The sequence below is a fragment of the Sus scrofa genome, chromosome 16, assembly GCF_054392235.1.
Source record: "Sus scrofa isolate SSC_HxYL_T2T_F1_AM1 chromosome 16, Sscrofa_HxYL_maternal_Yorkshire_Landrace_v2.0, whole genome shotgun sequence".
NCBI lineage: Eukaryota > Metazoa > Chordata > Mammalia > Artiodactyla > Suidae > Sus > Sus scrofa.
The window spans coordinates 72,702,161-72,726,198 of NC_139398.1; the positions used below are offsets into that span (position 1 = coordinate 72,702,161).

Sequence of the window (24,038 nt, forward strand, 5' to 3'; positions counted from 1 at the left end):
CGTCAACATCAAGATGGCTACTCTTTTCTTTTTTTAATTTCTTTTCTTTTCTTTTTTTTTTAACTTTCTAATTTTTAAATTACTCAATGAATTTTTATTACATTTAGAGCTGTACAGCTGTCATCACAACCAAATTTTATAGTATTTCCATCCCAAACCTCAGCGCATCCTCCACCCCCCAACCTCTCTTGTTTGGAAACCATAAGTTTTTCTAAGTCTGTGAGTCAGTATCTGTTCTGCAAAGAAGTTCATTGTGTCATTTTTTTAGATTCCACATGTAAGTGACAGCATATGATGTTGGTGTTTCACTGTTTGACTGACTTCACTTAGCAAGATAATTTCTAAGTCCATCCATGTTGCTGCAAATGCTGTTATTTTTTCCTTTTAATGGCTGAGTAGTATTCCACCATGTATATGTGCCACATTTTCTTTATCCACTCCTCTGTTGATGTACATTTAGGTTGTTTCCATGTCTTGGCTATTGCAAATAGTGCTGCAGTGAACATTGGAGTACCTGTATCTTTTTGAATCGTGGTTGCCCAGCTGTGGGATTTCTGGATCAAATGGTAATTCTATTTTTGTTTTCTGAGGCATCTCCATACTGTTTTCCACAGTGGTTGCACCAATTTAAAATCCCACCAATAGCGTACTAGGGTTCCCTTTTCTCCACACCCTCTCCAGCATTTATTGTTTGTAGTTTTTGATGATGGCCGTTCTGGCTGGTGTAAGGTGGTACCTCATAGTGGTTTTGACTTGCATTTCTCTAATAATGAGTGATGTTGAACATCTTTTCATGTGTTTTTTGCCTATCTGTGTGTCTTCCTTGGAGAATTGTCTGTTTATATCTTCTGCCCATTTTTTGATTTTTTTTTGTTTTTTTTTTTTGGTATGGAGCTGCAGAAGGTGTTTATAAATTTTGGAGATTAATCCCTTGTCGGTTGATTCACTTGCAAAGATTTTCTCCCATTCTGTGGGTTGTCTTTTTGTTTTGTTTAGGGTTTCCTTTGCTGTGCAGAAACTTTTAAGTTTAATTAAGTCCCATTTGTTTGTTTGTTTATTTATTTATTTATTTATTTTTGTCTTTTGTCTTTTCATGGCTACACCCTCTGCATATGGAGTTTCCCAGGCTAAGGGTCCAATCAGAACTATAGCTGCCAGCCTATGCCACAGCCACAGCAATGCCAGATCCAAGCCGTGTCTGCGATCTACACCACAACTCACGGCAACTCCAGATCCTTAACCCTCTATGCAAGGGCAGGGATTGACTATGCAACCTCATGGTTTGTAGTCAGATTCATTTCCACTGTGCCACAACAGGAACTCCTTTTTATTTTTGTTTTTATTGTCATTATTCTAGGAGGTGGATCTGAGAAAATATTGCTGTGGTTTACTTTGCAGAGTGTTTGGCCTATGTTTTCCTCTAAGAGTTTATAGTATCTGGTCTTATAATTTAGGTCTTTAATCCATTTTGAGTTTATTTTTGTGTATGGTGTTAGGAAGTGTTCTAATATCATTCTTTTACATGTGGCTTTCCAGTTTTTCTAACACCACTTATTGAAGGGACTGTCCTTTCTCCATTGTATATTCTTGCCTCCTTTGTCATAGATTAGTTGACTATAGGTACGTGGATTTAATTCTGGGCTCTCTATCCTGTTCCATCGATTTGAATTTCTGTCTTTGTGCCAGCACCATGTGGTTTTGATGACTATAGCTTTGTAGTGTAGTCTGAAGCCAGGGAGCCTGATTCTTCCAGCTCAATTTTTCTTTCGCAGGATGACTTTGGCTATTATGGGTCTTTTATGCTTCCAAACAAATTTTAAAGTATTTTGTTCTAGTTCTGTGAAAAATGTCCTTGGTAATTTGATAGGGATTGCATTGAATCTGTAGATTGCCTTGGGTGGTATAATCATTTTGATCATATTGCTTCTTCCAGTCCAAGGGCATGGTATATCTTTCCATCTATTTGTGCCATCTTTGATTTCTTTCATCAGTGTCTTATAGCATTCAGAGTACAAGTCTTTTGTCTCTTTAGGTAGGTTTATTCCTAAGTATTTTATTCTTTTTGGTGTGATGGTAAATGGGATTGTTTCCCTAAATTCTCTTTCTGATCTTTTGTTGTTAGTATATAGAAATGCATTTGACTTCTGTGTATTAATTTTGTATCCTGCAACTTTGCCGAATTCATTGATGAGCTCTAACAGTTTTCTGGTAGTGTCTTTAGGATTTTTTTTAGGTATAGTATCATGTCATCTGCGAATAGTGATAGTTTTACTTCTTCTTTTCCAATTTGGATTCCTTTTATTTCTTTTTCTTCTCTGATTACTGTGGCTAGGACTTCCAAAACTATGTTGAATAGTCGTGGTAAGGGTGGATTGGATGTTCTTATCTCCTTCCTGATCTCAGTGGGAATTCTTTCAGCTTTTCACCATTGAGAATGATGTTGCTGTGGGTTTGTCATATATGGCCTTTATTATGTTGAGGTAGGTTCTCTAAAGATGGCTACTCTTTTAGATAGTTCCTAGGGATATGGGATTTTTCTGAGTTTTTATCCAATAGTAATGCTGCTGGTTTTCACAGCTTACCCCCACCTTAGTAGATCTATGAAGATGATGGTGCTTGTTAGGGGGTTGGAATTAGTTCTAGGCTAAAACCCTATGGACTCCTGAAGTTATGACCCAAGCTTGAGGATTTTTTTTTGAATAAACATTTTTCAATTTGTTGTATGCCTTTGTCCTTTTACAGTGGAATTGTACCCGTGGTCCATTTCAAAATTCTTAAATGTTAGTTTTGGACAGTTTTGTTCAGTTTTATCATTTTTTTTTTGAGTTGAGGTTCTGTAGAGCTTTTTACTCCAGTATTCCAAAGGTTTGGCCAAGTTACTTTTTTTTCTTTTTTGTCTACACCCATGGGAAGTTCTCAGGCCAGGGATTGAATCTAAGCTGCAGCTGTGACCCACATTAAGATTTAAAATTTTTTTCTATCATTAAACACAATGGGTTTGTTGATTCCCTAGGCATTTGGCACATATTGCCTACTAAAAATCACCTCTTTGCTTAGAATTTGCCTATAGTTACTCAAAACAGTTGTATGGTGTGGTGACATTTTATTGAACACTTCCCTTATCAACTGCTAATTTATTAATTTTATATTGGTTGGTAAAGTGAACATTTTCATTGAATTCTAGTGTGTAGTTCTCATTCTAATGTACATCTGCCTAATTCTTCATAGATAGTCATGCACTGTCCTTGTGGGATGTGGAGATTTTTTTTTTTTTTTTTTTTTTTTTTGTCTTTTGTCATTTTTGTTGTTGTTGTTGTTGCTATTTCTTGGGCCGCTCCCGCGTCATATGGAGGTTCCCAGGCTAGGGGTTGAATCGGAGCTGTAGCCACCGGCCTACGCCAGAGCCACAGCAACGCGGGATCTGAGCCGCGTCTGCAACCTACACCACAGCTCACGGCAACGCCGGATCGTTAACCCACTGAGCAAGGGCCAGGACCGAACCCGCAACCTCATGGTTCCTAGTCGGATTCGTTAACCACTGCGCCACGACAGGAACTCCGGATGTGGAGATTATTGAGTTAAAACTCTTTTAGACTCTCTTTCCCTTTCTTCTCTTTCATTCACCTCTGTGGTTAATGGCTTTCCCCAGTCTCTTATCTCAAGGATATCTTTTTAGCCACTTTCAGATTCCAACCTGGACCGTCTATGTTCAGTCCTGCCTCTTACATCTTTCCTTTTTTTCTTTTTTGATGCAAAAGTTAATTTATTTAGGATATTAAATCATGGTAGAATACAGAGGACATTTAAAAAGCATATAATTGAGGAGTTCCCATCATGGTTCAGCAGTAACGAACCTGAATAGTATCCATTAGGACACAGGTTCCATCCCTGGCCTTGCTCCTTGGGTTAAGGCACCAGTATTGCGTGAGTTGTGGTGTAGGTCATAGACATGGCTCAGATCTCATGTTGCTGTGCCTGTGGTGTAGGCTGGCAGCTACAGCTCTGATTTGACCCCTAGCCTGGGAACTTCCAGGGGGCCCTAAAAAAGACTACATATATATTTTTTTGAGTGATTGTTCTATAAGTGTGTTGAGTTTGTGAACATTTACTGAGATGCACACTTATATTTTTTTCTCATTTATATTCTCCTCTTGTTGCCAAGCCCAAGTTTGTATGCATGGTGCACAGCAAGGCCAAGCAACCTGAAATATCAAAGTTTGGAGTTGAGAAAAGTTTATCACAGAACCAAGAAAGGAGAATGGGGTGACTCATGCTTAAAAGACTGGAACTCCTCAGTGGTTTTCAGGGAACAGTTTTTATAGGAGAAATTTGAGGGACAGCCTGTAGGGTGTGTCACCTGCTAATTGATGGTTAGTGAGTGAATGGGGTGGGATTCCAGGGATCTTGATCATCAGCCTTCTGATTCCAACCAGTTGTGCTTGTACTCAGCCTGATGTTACCATCCTCGTCCTGGGTGGGGGCCTTAGTTCCTGTAGAAGAACTCAGAGATAGGTATCAAATTGTTCCTTGAGGAGGAACCAGGACTAGACTTCATCTCTGCACTATTGTTTATTCTGTATTCCCTCACTTCCCTAATTAGTGACTGAATCTACCCTTGCGAACTCAGGGATGGTCTAGGAGACAGAAACTTTTTTCCTACAAACAAAAATGACAAACATGGCAGGGCTTTCATGCACAGGAGGGCCCCATAGTGTCCTGCTCAGTTTCAATAACCCCCCTTTTTTGGATACTCTTCCATCTTGAGTGGAACAAGTATTGAACAAGAAAGGGAATAATATTTTGGATAAAGAGGTTAATCATAAACCTGGCAGAGGAACTCAGTTTTAGGAGGACTCAGTTTCATTTTTTTGTGGTTGAGAGACCTAACACTGTCTTTAAAATAACTTTAAAACCTCCACAAATCTCTTGCCGAAATGGAATGGTAGAATAGTTTTCAGACCTGGAAGATATGGGCTTGGTTCTGGTTCTCCTTATCTATGAAATGAAGAGATTGGGCTAGTTCAATTCTGGGATTACGCCTATCTCTAGAGCTGTGTTTCTGTGGATCATAATTCCTATACTAACTACGAAAAATGCCTATTTAATAGATTTGGTCATATATTAAACCCAGTTAACATAGGTGTGCAATTAATCAGAAAGATAGGTATGTATTCTTTAATTACTAATTTAATAAAATTGTTCTGGGAGGTGAGGTGAAATTTAAGAACTGAAATAAACCTTCTTGCTTTCTTGTGGCCTATTCTCAAACACAAACTGTCTTTTAGAAGTGATTAGAGCCCACTAGCTTCTTTCACAGATGAGGCAAGCATTGAGAAGTCAAGGTCACAGAGGAGGTTGGTATGAGAGCCAGAAATGGGATTTCAAACTCTAAATAGCCTTCTGTTCCTAGCTCATCCACAAACCTTTGCTGCTGCCTTCTCCTAGTTCTGTTTTTAGAAACCCCATTTATCCCATTTTGAGTTGTGCTAATTATTCAGTGTGTATTAAATATCAATTGAATATTGAGACTGAAAAAACTTGCACATATTTATGGCAACTACACATTCTGACTGAGCACATGGTTGGCTTATAAATGTCACTGTAATACTTTACCTTATAACAATACTTGGATACTTAGATTAAATAAAATTGCCATTTTATAAATTTATGCTAAATTTTATTTGAAATATTTCAAAGCAAGTAAATTTTATTTACTCCCTATTAGAGAAAGTAAGCATATTTTTCCATATCTCCCTAACTCTGCTTCTTTTTGGTTGAGATTTAGAATTTATCTTGGCTCCTTTGCCTCACCCAAATAATAAGAACTACCCTTTTCTGAACCTTTACTCTCTATCAGGCCCCAGGCTAGGTGCTTTCCAAAGAGAACATCTAGTCCTTGAAATAATCCTGCCAGCTAGGATGTGCTTTGCAGGTGGGAAAACAGGTTTAGAGAGATTAGTGACTGAGGAACTCCATACTTACAGGTGGCATAAACTGTTTTCAAAGGCACAACTCTGCCTCCAAAACTTGCATCCTTTTCCTTACTCATATATATCTTTCCTGCCTACCTCCCTGTCTGTTGACTCTTTTAAGGCATACTTGTGGTTGTTGGTTATTTTATTTTATTTTTTTTGTCTGTTCTGCATCTGATTTTTTTTTTTTTACAAGGGGGGGTGTCTTTTTTTCCATACGTTGCTATTCTGAAAGGATTAATTATTTGGCACTGAGTCCCCTGCCAAAAGCATAAGCATGTAACCCAAATAGGGATGGCACAATCAAGAAGCTGGCATAGACACCTGAGGGTGCTCTTTTTACTGAATTTGCCCGCTCTGAGGACAACATACATTATTGCTGCTTTTATACAGTGAGGGTTATCTGGGAGAGCAGAGATTAGGGAAGGAGAAAGAAACACCACTATATTGTATGAATCCCTCAACCGTCTGTGCCTGAGCTGTCCACACCCTGTAACTTCCAGATTAACTGCAACAATATATTCATGTTGTTGCTTAAACCAGCTTCAATTAGGTTTCTGATTCTTGTAACCAGACAATCCTAACTGAGAATTTATAACACATATTACTCTTACAAGATTGGAATAGTACTGTGAGGCTTGTGAATAATAATCTTATCCCACGTAATACTGACTAGTTGGTGGTTAAATGGCTGTTACAGGTGACCAGTCCAAGTTTCTCATCCAGGGCCCTAGCAAAGACATCCATTTTCCTCTTTACTCAGGTATGTGATGTTCATGCTGACTGGGTAGAGATGCCTAGTCATCTTCCACAGTTAGTAAGGGAAGTCTAGGGGGGAAAGATGCAAATGACTTAAAAATGATAAGCTCTTCTTAAGGTTACATTTAATTTGGTGTGCTGAGGCTTCTGTTCTTGGTGCTGAATATTCATGTTTAGTGAGGAGTCCCAGAGGCTTCACAATGGTGTCATTTTCTACAATTTCAGAGTGGAGAGAAATATGCTTTTTGCTGATAATGTACCTGAGGAGTGATGAAAGTGAGCTGTGGATTTTTTTTAACCATTTATGTTCTGACAAGTCATTTTTTACATAAAGCTCTCAATTCAGAAAATATTAAGAACACTATGAGAGCTTTTGCTTAATTACTAGTAAACTTGTTTCTAAATGAGGATACATGAAAGGCAAAAAGGCATATGTAACTCATCTTTTAATAAACCATGATTAAACTCAGTATGAGGTGCATGCGTTATGTCAAAGTTATTAACTTCTCGACTCAGCTTAAATTGCCATAAATTACATCTGCACCAATGCCTCAGCCAACCTCTTCCCCCAGTAGTGCACAATGTCATGGAATGATAACAGGGTTAGAAGTAAATTGAAGCTAGAATGAAATCTTAATTTATGCAGGTTGATGGGATTCCTTATCACTACTCACTGTTTGAATGCGAAGACTTGCTATCTTTTTACTTGCCAGCATTTTTAGTCATGCTATAGAGAGATTTCTTAATAAATACTGTTCTGAGGGGTTTTCCTTAGGGAAAGCAGAGTGAGTAATAGGATAAAGTAAAATGTGGTTAAATTGGAAAAATAGAAGCAGATCTCTTATCCAAAGCAATTAGGAACAATGGATGGTGGGTTAATTGAAAAAGACATTTACAGAGGGAATCATAAAAAAATGAAATATACGCACTTAAATATTTTGTTTTAAAGTAAAGCCTTTACATATGTACTCATTTTTCAATGTCACTAATATAATCTGAAACCTTTGTTTGAGGAGAGCTCCATTGATTGGACTCCTCTGTCTTTTTTATTGACTAAATAATCCCCATGAGACTATATCACTCATATCCTATTTCCAGGTTCCAGTTCTTTAAAAAGAGTCAGAATTTAAAAATATTTGTGTTGTATATTAGATACCAGATATGAGTCATATCACATGGTATTTGTATTTCTCTTTCTGACTTACTTCACTTAGTTTGAGATTCTCTGGTTCCATCCATGTTGCTGCAAATGACATTACTTCATTCTTTTTTATGACTGAGTAGTATTCCATTGTGTATATATACCACATCTTCCTAATCCAATCATCTGTTGATGGACATTTGGGTTGTTTTCATGTCTTGACTATTGTGAATAGAGCTGCAATGAACATGCGGGTGCATGTGTCTTTTTAAGAAAAGTTTTGTCTGGATATATTGCCCATGAGTGGGATTGCTGGGTCATATGGTAGTTCTATGTATAGATTTCTAAGGTACGTCCATACTGTTCTCCATAGTGGTTGTACCAGTTTACATTCCCATCAGTAGTGCAGGAGGGTTTTGTTTTCTACACACCCCCTTCAGCACTTGTTATTTGTGGACCTATTAATGATGGCCATTCTGATTGGTGTGAGGTGTATCTCATGGTAGTTTTGATTTGCATCTCTCTAATAATCAGGGATGTTGAGCATTTTTTCATGTGCTCATTGGCCATCTGTATACCTTCCTTGGAGAAATGTCCATTCAGGTCTTTTGCCCATTTTTTCAGTTGGGTTGTTGGCTTTTTTGCTGTTGAGTTGTATAAGTTGCTCATATATTCTAGAGATTAAGCCCTTGTCAGTTGCATCATTTGAAACTGTTTTCTCCCATTCTATGTCATGGACTTGGAGAATAGACTTGTGGTTGCCCAGGGGGAGGGGGAAGGAGTGGGAGGGGTTGGGAGTTTGGGGTTAATGGATGCAGACTATTGCTTTTGGAATGGATTAGCAATGAGATCCTCCTGTGTAGCACTGAGAACTATGTCTAGATACTTACAACAGAGCATAACCATGGGAGAAAAAATTATGTATACATGTATGTGTAACTTGGTCCCCAGGCTGTACACTGGAAAAAAAAGTGTTGGGGGAAATGACAATAAAAAATAAAAAATAAATAAAAAATAAAAATATTTGTGATGCTGTCTACTTCAAGACTCCATCTTAATTACACCTAATTCAATAGCAATTTTTGATAGCAGTCCTATTTAGAACATCTTTTCAAAACATTCATCTTTGTTGTCATGGAAAAATGCTTTTCAACCTTTTGAACTATTATATCCATGGTTTGCACAATAGTTTAGTAAGTGATTTAATTACCTTAACAAGTTCACCTGATATAAATAGCGTATGAACAAAGAAAAACAATTGGCTCTTTAAAGGTGCAACCCAACTGGAGAGCCTATCATTGTGTATAGTGCTAGTGAGATGCTCCTAAGTTTATTATGTCATGGATATTAGTTTGTTGAGTTTATCAGAGAGACTAGAACAGGTCTGTTAACCTAGTGATTCATTTAAATGAAGGTTAATTAGAGACTTTCTGTAGTAAAATCTTCTCAGAGAAGGAACTGGGCTGGACCTTGTACTTATTGACAGATCTTTTATTTTTTAAAGATTACTGAGCTTTGCCTCAATGAGCAAGGAAAACAAGCAGAAAACTTATGCTACTAAAAGTAGACTTCTCTGTGTGTGTGTGTTTTCAGAGTGAATAACCCAATTCAATGTGGCCTTTGGTTTCACAAGTAGCCACTGTAAGTGGGTATGGTAAGTTGATAGGTAGATTCCTGCTTCTGCTGAAGCAAGTGAAAATAAAAGCTATAAAAAGACTGGGGCTCTGTGAATACACTGTTGTTTAAATTCTGCTTTGAGTCCTGACTCAATCCCAGAGACAATCTCCAGTGAACTTGTTATCTCATGGATGTCATTGCCTTATTCCCTGTGGTCTGGTGGGGAGGAGTGGGGAGGAGTGTCATAGTGATTGACAGGAAAGTGCATGCTGCCCTTGACTGAGCTGTAAACATATACCCAGCATTCTCTCACTCCAAATCTCATAGCATTTTGTTGTAATCAGACTCCACCCCCCACATACTAGTAAAGGAACTTGAAAAATGACAGGATTGACATCAGAAATGTTTGATGGCTTAGAATAAGCTATAGGTCTTTGCTCGTAAGTGCCATCTTTTCCCTGCTAAACTATATTGCCATTTAAATCTATGAAAACCAGTTTTCAGTGCTTTACTGATTAATGCAGGGGACAATATGGTCATATTTTTTTTTCATGAAAATACTGCCTAAATGTAATTGGGTCTATAGAATTGTTGAGTATGTCCTCTATTGAATATCCAAAGGCCATAACTTCCTTGAGTGGAAAGCAAGAGCAGAAGGAATTATTCTCACATTTTGGTAGATGCTAAACTGTGTCTTTCTCTTAACTTTCATGCCATGTGTGGCTAATCACCAGGCCTCTATAGAGTGGACATTATAGGATACTGTCAATATTTATACCACAAATGGAAATTCAAAAATGTTTCCATGTGTCCTACTTTCTGAATGTACTTTAATAGGAAGAATAATCAGAAATGATGAAATTGAAGCCATGTAGTCCTTAGGAGCAGTGGGACTGAGCTTCTACTGATTGGAGAGGCAGATTCCAGATAAATAGGCCTTGTCCTGGTATGTGATTAGTTCTTAAAATTCTGCACCCTCCATATACTATCCATGTACCCTCCATAAATAGGATATAAGGAGTGAAGAAAGGGGGTCGGACTCCAGAAGAAATGCTTCTAGAATTAGTGTAAGCCTTTTGAATTATGCTCTTAACTTCACATTTATAGTACTTGATGACGTTATGGAGGCAAAACTGTTTTCCATTAATATGGATAAGAAAAATTAGGTTGTTTTTTGTTTTGGGTTTTTTTTTTTTTTTTGTATAGCTTTTTTCAAAGACTTCCTGACTCATTTCCCTCCCTACTTTCTTTTAAGTTTTAGCTCTGACTCACCCATGAAATTTCTAGTTAGAAAAAAGCCAAGAAAAGCTAGAGTTGGTTCTATGGGTAGAGAACTATGATTAGAAACATTTATGTATTTATATTACTGTATTTTGTATGTGGAATTATATATCAGCTAATTATAGTGGGCATAATTATATTTCTAGTTATTTCTACTGCAGTTTCTCATGACACAGGCACTTAAAAATGCTAAAATATTCTTTTCTGATATCTATGGGGATTAATAAAATGAAGTGGTTAATGCAACAAAACCTGCTGCACTGTGCATTTGGCTTTATCATGGGAATGTGGTTGTGGGCACATACATGGAGTAAGCTATAGTCTTATTTGGGTAAACAGAAGTGAAAAGACTATTATAAATCTTCTCACAATACCTTCAATGAAAAATAAAAATTGTGTCATAAATAATTAAAGCAATATTAAAGATTCATTCAGGTTAGAGCACTTGAAAAGCTCAATTTGTCCTTCAAGGAACCATCTCTCCTGATTGTCAGGTGCTTGCATTTCCTGTGCTTGGTTTTCCAATGATATATACTTTGTACAGATTCATGTATTTATTAATGATTTAGAAAGTGCTGTACCAAAATGTGACAATATTGCACATTACATCATGACATATCATACTCAGAGCTGAGTATTTTATATTTTCGTTGAACCATAGTATAGGGTGACTATGTGATGAGTAAAGTTTAAGTTTGATTAAGAGCTTTCAATATTTAAAAGTTAAACAATTTAATTCTGTATTACCTAAAAGAAGAATTGGTCTGCCTTTAAGCTCACTCTGGGTCATGAATTTGCAGAGACAGGGGAGATTTAACATTTACATCAGAACCAGAAAATGACTGATTCCCAACAACTAATGGGAATAATATAATTGTAGGCTTTGGCTTAGCCATCATTTTGTGATCAAATGTAAAACGTTTCTGGGTCTATATGTAAATATCACATATTCTCAAATAGAGCAAAGGTGGTGTTTTTGCATTTAAGCTATTGGAGAGAATGTTGCATATGCTTGGAGTCTATGGGAAAATCAGCTTAAAGTTAAGGTTGCGTAGTTTCATTATTCTACTTTTTTGTTAGCTCTTTAGAATGAGAAATGCAAGGCTCAATTAGTCTCAGGGGCTTAACAGCCAAACTTGTTAAACTTTTCCTCTGTCATTGATTTATTTTGCATGTTGATCAAGTCTGACCCTGATCCAAGAATGGATGCTTCAGTATTCCATGGACTCTGTCTGGTCTGATGAGGAGCAGCAGGCAAAGCTAATCAGCTTTTGGATCCCATTCAGATGTGCACCATTTCATTGTATTACATATTTCTACAAGCTTTCAATTATCATTTCAGTATCAAATTTACCATAATCCAAGGACTCCTAAGTCCAATTCTATTGGAAAGTTGAAAAATATATCATCATTGATGAATTCAGGCCACTATCACCTCATCCTGTAGCTACGACCAACTGTAGTCAAAAGGAAATGATACATTGTTGAGTAATTATTAGTCATATGGATAATACTAAAAATAAAAAAGAGTAATATACTTGAGTAGGAGAAACTTTCAAACTTTGCTCCCTCCTTCATTCATTATTAGGGAACATTTGAAGTCAAGATAGTTTTTAATGATTACGTATTTGAATATTACTAATTTCTTTTTCTTTCCAGCTGATTGAGTTAGAACAACTCTGTAAAATTATGCTATTCAAAACCTGAATCAAATTAAAATCCTTTAGTAAATGTTATTGGTGGAAAACAGAGTAACAGCTCATCTTTTCTTCTTAGCAAATGAAATTAGATTTTTTTAAAGGATTTTTGAGGTCTGGTATGGGGCACTCTTCTATGCTATCACATGTATGAGCCTATATGCATTTGTATCCATTTATCCTGCCTTTCCTTCTGTTACTATGGAAACAGCGTTTTCCTACTTAAGATCAACACTTCCCTTAGTCTACAGGATCCCATTTTCCTGTACTTTTTAACCATATCACTCTAGAAATTCTTCTCTCTCCTGTAAATTAGTTTTCCCACTCTGATTTTTTATCAGCCTAATGTTATGTTGGAGTACTTGTCACTAAACACTCTTGGTTATACTTCTTCTTCTAGCTTCCATTCCATCCTTTAGCTCCTTACAACAAAACTTATAGAAAAACTGTCTCATCGCCTGTGACCAATTTCTCTCCTCCAATTCTCTCTTGGCATTTCTCACCTCTTTCCATCAAAGTTGTGCTTGTCAAAGTTATCAGTGACTTTCCTTTTGCTCATCGAATGACCAATTCTAGTTCTTATCTTATTTGACCTTCCAGATCATTTGATGCAGGTGCTCATTCCCTAATTTTCAACTTAGCTTTGGGGATACCATTCTCTTGATTCCTCTTCTACCTCACTGGGCACTTTCCCTAAGTCTCCTAGTTCTTTCTCATCTCCCTAGTTTATTTGTGACACCTCAGAGCTACATCCTTAGAGTAAAATCCCTTTTCTTTATCCACCCTCCCTCACTTTTTTTGATTTCATCAAATCTCATGGCTTTAAGACCTTTTAAATATTAACAACCCCAAAATTTCTGTCTCTAACCTTGACCCCTTCCCTAAACACTAGAACCATAGATTCAAATTCCTACTTGTCATTTCAATTCTATGTACTGCAAACATATCAAATTTAAGATTACATGTCTCAAAATGCACTTTGATTTCTGCCCTTTTCTTCCCAGGATTAGTCTTCTAAGAGTCTTCCCTTCTTCAATAAATGGAAACATCTTCTTTCTAGTTGCTCTGGCAAAAACAAAAGCAAAAAACTTAGCTAATACAAATAAAAAATAAGTAAAGCAATAACAAAAACAAAGACCATAGAGTAATTCTTCCCAAGCCTCACTCCTAATCTTTTAGTATATCCTATTGGCTATCAAAACACAGAGTTGATTCATTTCTTACAGTTTTATTACAATCACCTGCCCATTTTTTTGCCCCCATTAGTCTTACTCATATAAATTGTCTCCCTGCTTCCATACTTGCTCTTCCCATGGTCCATACTCAACATGTACAGGCAAAATAATTTTCCTAAAACATAAGTTAGATTTTACACTTCTCTTCAAAATCATCATCTGGTCTTTCATTTCATTCAGAATAAATTCCAAGTCTTTTTTAGTGGCCAAATAAGTTTTCAAGTTCAGCCCCTATGCTACTTCAGTAACTTCATTTCCTACTCTCTCCCTGTGACTCAACTTCCCAGTCTGGCTTCCTTGTTGTTCCTCAAACATTTAATTTAAGCTCCTGCTCCAGGGCCTTCCCTGGTCTCTCTTCCTGGAACACTGTTCCATATATCCCACGACTCCCTCTCTTTCTATTTTTAGATCTTGATCAAGTGCCACCTTATCAGTGGGCCTTTCTTGGTTACTGGATGAAAAATAACACTGCCTGCCTGAAATTAGTACTGCTGTGATTTTTTTTGAATAGTACTTGTTATTTGTCATTCTATGAATTTGTTAATTTGTTTACTGCCTACCTTCTCCCACATGGAAAATCTATTTTTCATGAAAGTAGTGTTAATGAGCATATGACTAAACATCCATGTAACAAAGACCACTGCTTCCTCAACCTGAAGGATCATCACTGTCACCCGAGTAGCTAAAAATGAAAATTTCAAGCTTTTTTTGCATAGTCACTGCAGTGTCCAAATGATCAGTTGAACAGTATTTGCCGAATAGGAGATGCTCAACAAGTATTTGTTGAATGAATGAAGGATTAAATGTTTGAATGATCTTAGAGATTAACTGTTCAGGAGCTGAAATGTGTGAATTTATTTCCCCTTTCACTAATATACTTCTTAGTATGTGCAACACTTGGTGCAGGTTACCAAAGCAAGTTGAAAAGTAGATTGTCTTTCTTTTTTTTTTCCTAGTTAATTAAAGGGATTGATGTCCTGGCTAATAAAATTAAGACTCAGTTTACCACAATCCCACAGAACAATCTTCCCCAACATTCAACCATTTGAATTCTACCTCCACTCTTTTCACATCTTCTTTTTGTCTAAATTAAAATTATATATAATAAATAGAAGGTAAATATAAGAATAAATTCTGAGAAATTCCTGGTGTTTGATATAATTGATTCTCCTGGAGCTCTTTTTAAGTTTAGTTTCCTATAGAGGATTTTTCCCCCTGCTACTTCTGTTTCTTTCTTTTTTCCTTCTGTTTTTGGCTTCACCCATGACATATTGAAGTTCCTGGGCCAGGGATCTGATCCAAGCCACATCTTTGACTTATGCCACTGCTTTGGCAATGCCAAATCCTTAACCCACTGCTCCTAGCTGGGAATTAAACTATCAACGCCTATGGAGACAAGCTGCATCATTAACCCACTGCACTACAGTGGGAACCCCCCCCCCCACTACTTCTTAATGATTGTTTTGAAATTAGATTTCAGGTCATATGTTTAATAAACATATCACATGCATCCATTTTACATAATACTCCACCTAAAAGAATTTCTAGATCTAGCATGGACTTGGCCTATGTTTTGCATAATACCATCCTAGAAATACAGAAAATATATCAGAAAAATGAAAATGTATGACTTAAGGCTTAGTTTCTGCCCTCTGAACGCTTCCCCGTCTGGTTATGGGATTATATAATGAACATATGAGCTAAGTATCAATGTGGTATGGACCGGTGCATCCTAAATTTAGAGGATTACCACAATTATTTGAACAGTTTGTTAAAAAGGCAAATTTCCAGGTTTCTTTTGGAAACTGATTTAGTCAGTCTGGAGTCTGGGAAGCTGAATGTTTAACAAGTTCCTCTGATTCTTTGAGCAACAAGCTTTTTGAACCATTGCTGTAAATAATAAAAGTTAATGAACTAGAGCAGAGCTATTTTCCCTTGGAGTGAGACTGTCAGGTGTTGAAAATTTCATTGGATGTTGAATAATACAGGTCTTATTCAGGTAGACACACGTAAGTTGGACTGGAATGATACTATTATGGAGCAATATCATTAGATGTAACAGTCATAGGGCTCTCCTCTCTAAGTAACAACATACGACTAAAAGAATCTGAAACCATAAGGATATTATTTAACAATGTAACAAGACCTTTGGACTTGGGGCAGATTGTAGGATTAGCAAATTTGGAAGCTCATTGAAACCATAAGGATATTATTTAACAATTTAACAAGACCTTTGGACTTGGGGCAGATTGTAGGATTAGCAAATTCGGAAGCTCATTGATGCTGTCAAAGGATGGGACTCTTCTAGTCTTTCGAGGAGAGCCACATTCTCGGTGGTTTGATCTGCACTGCACTGTTGGGATCACCCCCTTATGATGGCCACCTGGCTGCTGTAGCTTTAGACCTCATGTCCCCATACAATTACACCCATGAAAGATACAGAGAGGAAATATGGAGAGTTTCTCTTCACATATCTTCATTAGGAAGTCAAACTGTTCCCCAAACCTCTTAGCAGAATTCCAGGCTTGTGTCACATAACCCAACTCGGAATTTCAAAAGTGCCTGACAAGGTGAAAATCTGATGTATTCAGCTTTCATAATGCAAGGTAGACTGTGCCAGGAAATGAGAAAACAGGGATAATATCTGGCTGATGGGCAACCAAAAGTCTCAGATCCAAAATGGTGACTACCTGGTATAGAAGTAGAGCTGTCACAGTTGTAATGTAAGTTTGTTAACACTGCTCTCTCTTTCACCTTTCTTGCCAAGAGAAAGCCTTTCTCTGGCTCAATTTTGTGAGTAAAAGAATGAAGATAAGAATGTGGTTTTGAGGAGTAAAACAAAGTAGTGCTTTGGACAAATAAATAAATAAATAAAATAAAAGATAAATGGAGTTCCCATCGTGGCTCAGTGGTTAACAAACCCAACTAGCATCCATGAGGTTGCGGGTTTGATCCCTGGCCTCTCTCAGTGTGTTAAGGATCTGGCGTTGCCGTGAGCTGTGGTGTAGGTTGCAGACATGGCTCAGATCCCACATTGCTGTAGCTCAGGTGTAGGCTGGAGGCCACAGCTCCGATTCGACCCCCAGCCTGGGAACTTCCATATGCCTTGTGTGTGGCCCTAAAAGACAAAATAAAATAAAATTAAATTAAATTAAAAAAAACCCAAAGTAGTGCTTTAGCTTCACTCTGTTTATATGAGTTGTACTAGTCTTTTTCTTCTGTGCCTATTTGAAAGTGTTGGAGAAGAATTTTTGGTGGTATATAGAGGATCTTGTTCATGAGTGGTCACTGAAAATATGTAACTATTTGGGGGATAAACTTTTTTCTTCAGAATAGTTTCAGATTTACAGCAAAACTGTGAAGGTAATGAGTTCCCATATGCCTCACATTCAGTTTCCCCTGTTAGTAATATATTGCATGAGAATCATGTATTTGTCATAATTGAGGAATCAATATGATACATATGATAATAATTACAAATAAAATCCTTGATTTATTTAGACATCTTTCACTTTTTTGGCCGAACCCACGGCATGCCAGAGATCGAACCCATGCCACATCTGCAGCCTGAGCCACAGCAATGACAAAGCCAGATCCTTAACCCACTGAGCCCATAGGGAGGTCCATTTTTTCCCCCTTCATTTTAACTTAATGTCTTTTTTGTTGTCGTTATTCCAAGATTCTAACCAGGATACTATATTGGTTGTCACTCATGTCTCCTGAGGCTGATAAGTTTCTCAGCCTTGTTTTTAATGTCCTTAACGGTTTTGAGGAGTCCTAGTCAGGAACTTTGTAGAAATCCCTCAGTTGGGATCTCTTTTTCTCATGATTAGCCTGGAGCAATGTGTTTTGGGGAGGAAGACAACAGAGGTAAAGTTTAGTCCTCAACACTGTACCGAGGGAACACACCATCAACACGAGTTATCACTGATGATATTTACCTTGATTACCCAGCAGTCAGTGTTTGCCAGGTTTCTCCACTGTAAAGTTATTCTTTTTCCCTCTTATTAACTCCAGGACAAACCACTATGAGCAGCATGTACTTGAGTTGGGAGTGATGCTCCATCTAATTGAGGGGCAGTATCTACAAACCTGTTTGCAATTCTTCCGAAGGGATTTGTCTGTTCTCCCCTATTTACTGAACACTTTATTGACCTCGTATGCATTTTATAGTTTGAATATGTATTTTATACTCCAGAATTACTTTATTTTGTTGCTAAAATTGTTCTAGTTTTGACCACTGGGAGCTCTTTCAGTTCTTCTTGACTTATACCCGTCAGTGTGTGTGTACGGGTGTGTGTGTTAACACTTACTTTCCGACGCTGCAAAGACATCCTCCTCGAATCAGCCATTTCTCCTAAGAGCCCAAGTTCTTGTCTTTGGCGTATTGTATTAGAAACCAAGATCTGTGTGCTAGATATCTTGGCCTCCAGGTGCTCTCAGCTCACAGACTAAGGAAATATACGTGTGTATACACACATCCATAAATACTTAAATGTTGTCACCATCTGTATCTCTATTAATCTAAACATGAGTTCATATTGTATCTCCAGCTCTGATCCATGTGGATTATTCTAGCCTTCTCCCTTTGCTTATCTTTAACCTCCTATTCCAACAGTGAGAAACCTGGCTCCTACCATCCATTGTCTATTTACTGATTTTTTCAATTGCAGTGCAATTTCAGAATTGTTAGCCCATACCCATGTAGGAAGCCACTTTGTCCATTGAGGACCATGATTATGTACAGTTGCCTTTGATGTTAGGCACTCATTTCTCAAGTTTAAGTCAGCATCTTCTCCCTAATCCTCTTCACTTAAGTGGTTTCATATATTTGCAATTACTGTTGGATTCTTTTGTTGTGTGCTACATACCATCCTATGATCCCTGGCATCCTAAATGATTTTTTCATAGTTTGCATACATTAAACTTCACCCGCCTTTTTTTTTTTTTTTTTTACCATCTCTATAGTTTGAATTTTCTAAGATGCCATATAGTTGGAATCATATCCTATGCATACTGGCTTCTTTCACTTAGAAATATGCATTTGAGGGAGTTCCTGTCATGGCTCAGTGGTTAACGCACCTGACTAGTATCCATGAGGATGCAGATACGATCCCCAGCCTTTTTCAGTGGGTTGAGGATCCAGCTGTGGTGTAGGTCGCAGACATGGCTTGTATCCCGAGTTGCTGTGGCAATGCCTAGGCAGGTAGCTATAAGCTCCCATTTGATCCCTAGCCTGGGAACCTCCATATGCCGCTGGTGCAGCCCTAAAAAGACAAAAGACAAAAAAAAAAAAAAGAAATATGCATTCGAGATATATCCATGTCTTTTCACATCTTGGTGGTTCATTCCTTCTTATTCAGAGTATATCAGTGTATGAGTGGGATATCAAATACAATTTGCTTATTTATTCACCTGCTAAAGGACATCTTGATTGCTTCCAGTTTAACAAAGAATGAAGTTGCCATATACATTTATGTGCTGGTTTTGCATTGTGGACTTAAGTTTTCAAATCAGTTGGGTAAATACCAAGAAATGTTATTGCTGGATTATATTGTTTAGCTATATTTAGCTTTATAAGAAACTTGTAAACTTCCAAAGTGGCTAACCATTTTGTATTCCCACTAGCAACCAATGAAAATTACTATTGGCTATAACAGATTTTGTCAGATTTTTGGATTTTGGCCATTCTAATGGATCTGTAGTGGTACCTCATTTTTAAATGTATGTTTTCCTAATGACAAATGATGTGGGCATCTTTTTATATCCCTATGAATCTGCATATCTTCTTTGGTGAGATGCATGTTCAGGTTATTTGCTTTTTTTTTTTTTTGTCTTTTTTTTTAGGGCCACACTTGCGGCATATGGAGGTTCCCAGGCTAGGGAATCTAATTGGAGCTGTTGCTGCCAGCCTGCATCAGAGCCACAGCAATGCCAGATCTGAGCCGTGTCTGTGACCTACACCACAGCTCATGGCAATGCCAGATCCTTGACCCACTGAGCGAGGCCAGGGATTGAACCCACAACCCCATGGTTCCTAGTTAGATTTGTGTCTGCTGTGCTGTGATGGGAACTCCAGGTTATTTGCTTTTTAAAGGTTTGAGTTATTTGGTTTGAGTTATTTGTTTTCTTATTGGTGATTTTTAATAATTCTTTGCGTATTTTATATATAAGTCCTTTATGTGTCTTTCCCCAAATACCTTAAATATTTCATTTTACTCTTTTCTTTCTTGCATGATTTCTGATGAGAAGTCTGCTATCATTCCTACTCTTTCTTTCTTTTTTTAGTTTTTAAAAGAAATTTTAATTGAAATATAGTTGATTTACAATGTTGTGTTAGTTTCAGCTATACAGTAATGTGATTCAGTTATATAGTAATTCCTAGTCTTGTTACCTCTAAAGGTAAGATTTTTTTCCTCCTTTGGCCTCTTTTTCAGATTTTCCCCTCTGTTTCTACTTTTCTGTAGTTTGAATATAAAATGCCTAACTGTGGATTTTATTTTACTTTTGTCATTTTTATTTTTTGGGTTTTATTTTGGTTTTGATCCTACTTTTTGTTCTCTGAGCTTCTTGGATATGTGGTTTAGTGCCTGTCATTAATTTTGGAGAATTCCTGGTTATTATTATTTCAAAAATGTCTTCTGCTCTGTTGTTTTTCTTCTCCTTCTGGTATTCAAATTGTGTGTCTATTACACCTTTTGTAGTTTTCCTCAGTTCTTGAATGTTCTATTGTTTTTATTCTTTTCTCTTTGCACTATATATCAACCTATATTCAAGGTCACTAATTCTTTTCTTGGCTGTGGTGAGTCTATTGATGAACTCGTCAAAGGCGGTCTTCATTTCTACCATTGTGTTTTTGATTTCTAGCATTTCCTTTGGTTCTTAGAATCTTCATCTCTCTACTTACATTACCCATGTTTTCTTTTTTTGGCCACACCCACAGCATATGGAAGTTCCTGGGCCAGGGACTGAATCTGAGCTCTAGCTGTGATCTACACCACAGCTGTGGGAATGCCAGATCCTTAACCTACTGTGCCACAGTGGGAACTCCTACCCATCTTACATGTGCTCTATTTTGTCTGAATATATCAATCATAGTTATTTAAAATTCTTTGATAATTTCAACATCTGTGTCATATCTGAATCTGGTTCAGATGATTGCTTTGTCTCTTTAGTCTGTCTTTTTCCTGGCTTTAAGCGTGCTTAAATTGTTTGAAAGCTGTTTTATCAGATGAGAGAAACTGAGGTAAATTGGCCTTTGGTATGAGTATTTAGAGTAATCTGCCCAGGGATTGTATTTAATAATTGCTTGGGCTGTATTTAATAGTTGCTACAGTTGTAAGTGCTATAAGTTATGAGAGACTTTCAGTTCCTCTGGGTATTTGCTTGTGTCTTCTCTTTTGACTTCCAACTTCCCTGAATATTCCTTCTTAGAGAGAGTCTGCCTTATAGCTCTGCCAGTTGTAATCCATGGTTATTATTCTAGAGTCTCTTTGGTGTTGTGGTAAGCTGTGGTGAGGGAGGTATTAAATTTCAGCATTAAATTAAATTTCAGCATTTAATAACTCCATGTTTTGGGGCCATGACCTTCATAATTGTTTTTCCAGTGGTATAAATTTTATCCTCCCTGTCTCTTTTTTCCTTGGCTAATTTCCAGTTTATTTCCCTGAAGCCTTGAGCCCTGTTGACTATAGCTTTTTTCCGCCTTAGGTGAAACAATACAGCTCTGGAATACCAGAGTGGAAGGAATGCCCTTTCCCCAACTAGGAAAAGGCTCTGGAAAAGTCATTTTCTCTGGAGAGAGGGCCTTTGTTATGGAGAAGGCTCTGGATGTATTTCGCATTGACTGCTGCTATTCCTTCCTGCCCAAACCTAGAGGGGATCTTAGATCTTTACTGTGAGCACCCGGTGGGATTCTTGGAGGTAAAGCCCGTGAAAACCTTTTACTGCCTTGGACTGCAGCCTCAGGAGTTTCTTACTCTCGTAATGGACTATCCTCAATCTCCAGCAATCTGTCGAAATTACCATTTGTAGTGGATTGAGTCATGTGCCCCTAAAAAAGGTACATGTTCAAATCCTTGAGGAGTCTGGCTCCAGGTTTAAAACTTGTGTGTGATTTTTCAGGACTAAATACAAGCAATCACAAATACCTCACAAGGAGTCTGCCCTCTCCAGACCAGACTTGAGCATGCATACTGAATGAACTGAAGTCTCAGGACCTTTGGCTAACTATTCTTTTACATATATCTGCATTCATAGACTAGGAACCTAAATTCAAAAGCCTTTATTTTGGGGCCTTCCTCCAGCACACCTGCCAAAACCTCCTTACTTGTGGGAGGGTCCCTTGAAGATATTTTTCTCGACTCTGACAGCACTCAGTAGTTTTCCATTACTAGCCCTTCCCGACATCTTCCCTCTGGCTCCTAGGTCCAAAAAACTGCAGGGGCTTTTGGTTGGGAGCTCCCTCCTCAGAGAGAAAACTCCCTATGTCTGTACTGGCCCATCTGGCTGTCCACAAGCACCATTCTAAGGGCACAAATAGAACAGAGGGGAGTCATTACTTTCCTGCGATTAGGCTGTGGCTTATACTCTGGGACAGTAAGTGATCTAAGGCTTGACTGTTACTTTCACTTGGCTTTTTTCTTTTTTAACTGATTGCCCCATAACTTGGCAACTCAGCTCTCTCCAGCTCACCTCAGCTCTTGCTAACTCTTACGCTTGTGAATGAGACTTCATTTGGAATTAGGGTCTTCACAGATGTAATTGAGTTAGGATGTGATCATCCTATATTAGAGTGAACTATAAATTCAATGGCTGCTGTCTTTGCAGAAGAAAAGATGGGAAGAGCTAAGACACAGATACACCCAGAAGAACGACAGCTAGAAAGCTGAAGCACAATTGGAGTGATGCAGCTACAAGGCAAAAAACACACAAAAGCCAAGGATTGCCAGCAATCACTATAAGGTAGGAAGAGAAAAGTAAAGCATCTTCCCCAGAGCTTTCTGAGGGCATATGGCCCAGCTGATATCTTGAATTGATACCTTCCTTAGCTTTCTAGCCTCCAGAACTGTGAGAGAATAAATTTCTTTTGTTTTATGCCACCAGCGAGTGATAATTTTTAATGGCAGCCCTAGGAATCTAGTGCCAGCAAGTGGAGTGCGGCTGTAACACATATCTAAAAATGTGGAAGTGGCTTTTGAATTGCATAAGGCCAGAGACCAGAAGAATTTTGAAACACATGGTAGAAGAATCCTAGCTTGGCTGGAAAAGACTGGTAGTGGGAATACTATGGTTAAAAGGTATTTCTATCAAGGTCTTAGATGGAAATAAGGAGCATGTTGCTGGAAGCTGGAGGAAAAGTAATCTTTGTTTCAAGTAGCAGGAAAGTTGGTTGAATTGTGTTCTACTGTTGGGTGGATAGTAGAATTTGTTAGCAATGAAGAGTTCCCATTGTGGTTCAGTGGGTTAAGAACCCATCATAGTGTCCCTGAGGATGTGGGCTTGATCCTTAGCCTTTCTCAGTGGGTTAATGATCCAGTGTTGCTGCAAGCTGCAGTGTAGGTCACAGATGTTGCTCGGACCCTGCATCGCTGTGGCTGTGGCTGACAGCTGCAGCTCCAATTTGACCTCTAGCCCAGACACTTTCATATGCCGCAAGTGTGGACCTAAAAAAAGAAAAGAAAAAAGAACTTGTAAGCAAGGAACTTGAACATTTTAGTTGAGGAGATTTCCACACAAAGTATTGAAAGCATAGCCTGTTTTTCCTTGCTTATTATGGTCAAATATGAGAGGAAAAATATAAATTGAGGAGGAAATTATTAAGCAAAAAGAAACCAGAACTTGAAGATTTAGAAAAATCTCAGCGTATCTGTATTGCAAAAGAGGCTAGAACATATTCTGGAGAGAGTGCCATATTCTGGAGAGATTAGGCATGTGATTCACCAATTTCATGATGGTTGATTGCAACTATCTCAGCAGAAGCCAGGAATAGAGATTTAGAAGCCAGGCAGGAACTGTGAAGGATTCTCATGTCTATGATGTGGATCTTCTTGGAGTACTCAGAAGACCCACAAAGGTTTTGAGAATGTAATGCTACCTAAAACATTAACAGAATGGATCAAAGGGACAAAGATGGGATAAAATGAAGGAAGACTATCAGGCAGAGAATGTGCCAGTAAAGGCACTCAGTTGCAAACAATGCCATCTTTCAAGAAAAGGAAAGACTGGGGAGTTCCTATTGTGGCTCAGTGGGTTAAGAACCTGACTAGTATCCACAAGGATGCGGGTTCAATCCCTGGCCTCACTCAGTGGGTTAATGCTCCAGTGCTGTCATGAG

At 37.9% G+C, this 24,038-nt stretch overlaps 1 protein-coding gene across 1 annotated transcript in view; it reads left to right on the forward strand.

The window, feature by feature from the left end:
• The window catches only part of LOC102157413 (uncharacterized), an 843,474-nt gene that overhangs the window by 207,526 nt on the left and 611,910 nt on the right, over positions 1–24,038 (forward strand). Inside the window, exon 2 of the transcript XR_014830900.1 lies at positions 22,535–22,666. The gene's annotated coding sequence lies outside the window, so the exon portion shown is untranslated. The remainder of the gene's footprint in view (positions 1–22,534; positions 22,667–24,038) is intronic.